This window comes from Puntigrus tetrazona, chromosome 13 (genome assembly GCF_018831695.1).
Source record: "Puntigrus tetrazona isolate hp1 chromosome 13, ASM1883169v1, whole genome shotgun sequence".
Classification (NCBI taxonomy): Eukaryota; Metazoa; Chordata; class Actinopteri; order Cypriniformes; family Cyprinidae; genus Puntigrus; species Puntigrus tetrazona.
This window is the reverse complement of record NC_056711.1, coordinates 13,160,296-13,163,500: the sequence shown is the minus strand read 5'-3', so window position 1 is coordinate 13,163,500 and position 3,205 is coordinate 13,160,296.

Here is a 3,205-nt window from a genome sequence, read left to right as displayed (position 1 = left end):
ACTTCAGTCTGAATGATCTGCCTAAAGATCAGATTTAGCCATCTGCTGGACACAACCGTTAAAGTGCCCTTATATTACGGGTTACGAAATGTTCCCATTTTGGTTTTGGCAAAATACACTATAATCTTCTTATAATACGCATTTAATTCTTACTTTATTTGTTTGACGACTCCTAAGCGATATGTCGAACGATTCATTTTCCCCAAAGCCCTCAGGTGATTGATCGATTTCAGTGTTTGTGAGCTTTTAATGCTTCAAAAGCGGCACCTAGCGTCAAAGAAAAAAATATGCATTTTTACTTAAACCAACACGAAAAGCCTAACGAGTTGGCGGGAAATATAAGCTCGTTTAAAATCGATTCAGAGACTACTCTTTCTTTTGAGTCAACTCTTATTTATACTCTTTTAGATTTAAAACTTTGCAGGACGTTTTCATTCGCTTAAAGCTGCGTTACACAATACATGAAAGGTAATAAAAAAAAGTCCACAATAGGGGCGCTCGAACAGCTCACTAAAGTGGAAATTACTATAGGTGTATAGAAATGTATGGAAGTGTATGGCCAAACCTCGAAAGTCTGAAGTAATGGTTAGATCATTCTACAATTGCCAGAAGAGCAAGAAAAAAAAAAAAAAACAACAACACCGCTCAGGTCCAAAACATTTCGCAACGATGCAGAACCACTATTTGGCTTTTATATAAGAAATCCCACAGTGCAGCTGACCACCTCTTCTCGTGTTATTCTCCCTCCTCTGATGAGAGGTGTAGAGCGGTGGTTTCATGCGAGGTTGTTTTTAGAGCAAATCCAATTCGCTTTTGCACTTTTTCTCTCAGCGCTGGCACTTTATGGGTGGTGTAGCACATTTCAGGAAGTGTCTGGCCCGCAATGCCGCAAGGGCCGCGGCTGCTTGGCGGGCTTAATTAGAAGGCAGCTCGTGCTGCGTGGAACCTGGAATAGCTGACCTGGACTGCCAGGACTAGCTCGAATGCCTGGGCTCAAAGGGAGAGCGCTGCGTATTACCTGGCCCGATGCCTGACCTAGAGAAGGCTTGTTGGCACACGGTGCTCAGAAACTGGGGGAGGGGTTCGGGAATGAGGGGCACGCAGCTGAACAAACAGGTCAAGTAGCTGACAAACACCTCAAAGGACTCCGGGGCTCAGATTAACCCTTGCGAGAGGTTTGTCCATATAAGAAGGGCTGAAAACGCACACATGACCTTATGACCTTAGCCGTGACCTCAGTCTTTCACCTCACAAGTGTGCATCCTTGCAGATAACATGATGGAAGTACGGGGGGAAAATACGCTAAATTCAAACGAGACCTGTGCTGTCGGTGAATAGTCATTATGTAATTTAAACAGATATAATAATGGGTTGACTTAAGCACTTATGTTTCTAAACCTGACCCATACCTTTATCCCCAAAGCTACTATCTACTGAATTTGTTGTTAATTGTCTTAACGCACAATTTTTCATTCATAAGCAAAAATATTTTTTCTTATTGCATTTGATTCTCTTGTTTCCTCTTAAACTTACAAATCACAAAAAATAAGTGTCAAATTCTTGACGCACTGATAGCTTTCTTAAAAGGATGTAACTTTTTTTATTTTTGGCACTTATCTGTATAGATAGCAGTTTGTCGCAAATCCAGAATACTTGTTTGTTGTCTTTATTTGTATGATTGTGCTTTGTAGGAATATATGCATGTCCCGTTTCCCCGTACTTGTACGTTTCTACAGGTTTGTGCAATAAACAAAAATAATTAAGTTTAAAATAAAAATGAAGTATGAAGTGAATATATCATTAGGCTTATTTTCATATCATTAAAGCAGGGCATTACAAGCGAGTAAGGTTAAAAAAAAAAAAAAATTAAATAAATAAATAAAAAAAATATAATATATATATATATATATATATATATATATATATATATATATATATATATATATATATATATATATATATTTTGCTTTATAAAATGTAAAAAAAAAGTATATGAAAATTATACAATATATAATTAAATATGCACTTATTTGCTAATTTGCATACATCTATAAACTGGGGTTTTAGGCACGTCATTTTATCGTTCTTTAAATAAAAAAATACCATCAACAGCTACAAAAAAATAGAATTTTTTTTTTTTTAAGGAATAAGATTTTATATACATCCATAAAATCCTTAAGAATATTCATACAGTTTGTTGTTTTACTGATGTGACGATTTCTACCTATTGTCTACAGACACAAATCAATAAATTGTAAAAAAATAAATAATTTAAGAATGTGTATTTTAAATATATTTACTTTACAATAAGGTTATGTAAATCAAAATATAAAAAAATATAAAATTTACTTAACTAGTAATTTACAGCCAAATTATGAGTGCACTCTTTCACCACATTTTTTTCGTAGAAGTTTACTCATGAAATAAGACGTCCTTTCATCATCAACCACTCATAAAATACTGCACTACAGTTATCCCTTTACTTCTGTTCTGCACCGGAGGGGCGTCTGCCGTCTATTTCCAGCACAGAATGTCCTTGTGTGACACGAGCAGGAGAAGACGGCCTGTGAGGCTCACAGTACGTGACTGTCTCTCTGTACACACAGTTCAGATACGCTGCGTAATAATAAAGAGTTTTTGGTGGCGGTGAGCGGTAGCTACCTATTGTGTGTGTCGGCGTGTGCAGAAAGACGCAGGCCACATGGCAGCCATTCGGTCTGACAGGAGAACTCAGCATGTGTGGACAGCAGGCCGAGCGGGGCCACGGCCGCACGCTTTGATCTCGACTCGCACTGCCGTCTGTTTTGCGTTTTAAGTCTCGCTGAGCGCGAGGCATTGGATACACCTTGAACGTCGAGGGGCACTCGCTTCTGTGCCCCGCCACCTTATAAAGACCAAGTATCTCTTTTCAAAGCCGAAGGGGCCCTCTGCAACCCTACAAATAACATTACACCGTACACGGCATAAAAGTGCCACTGAAATGGAGGATTGAAATGGAAAGTGACACGGGGAATATGCTTGTGTTAAGTGTTCAAGGTGAACTGTTTTATTGAGTAATGCGTTTGTGATCGTGCTGAGGAGCAACAGGTGGAGGACGTCTTCAAGAAGTTCTTGAGGGACAAAGTTTTTGTAAAATCAGCAATAAAATTATACCAAAGGCTACATAATTAAAGGCTGCATGTACAAATCACACGTAAAAATGATA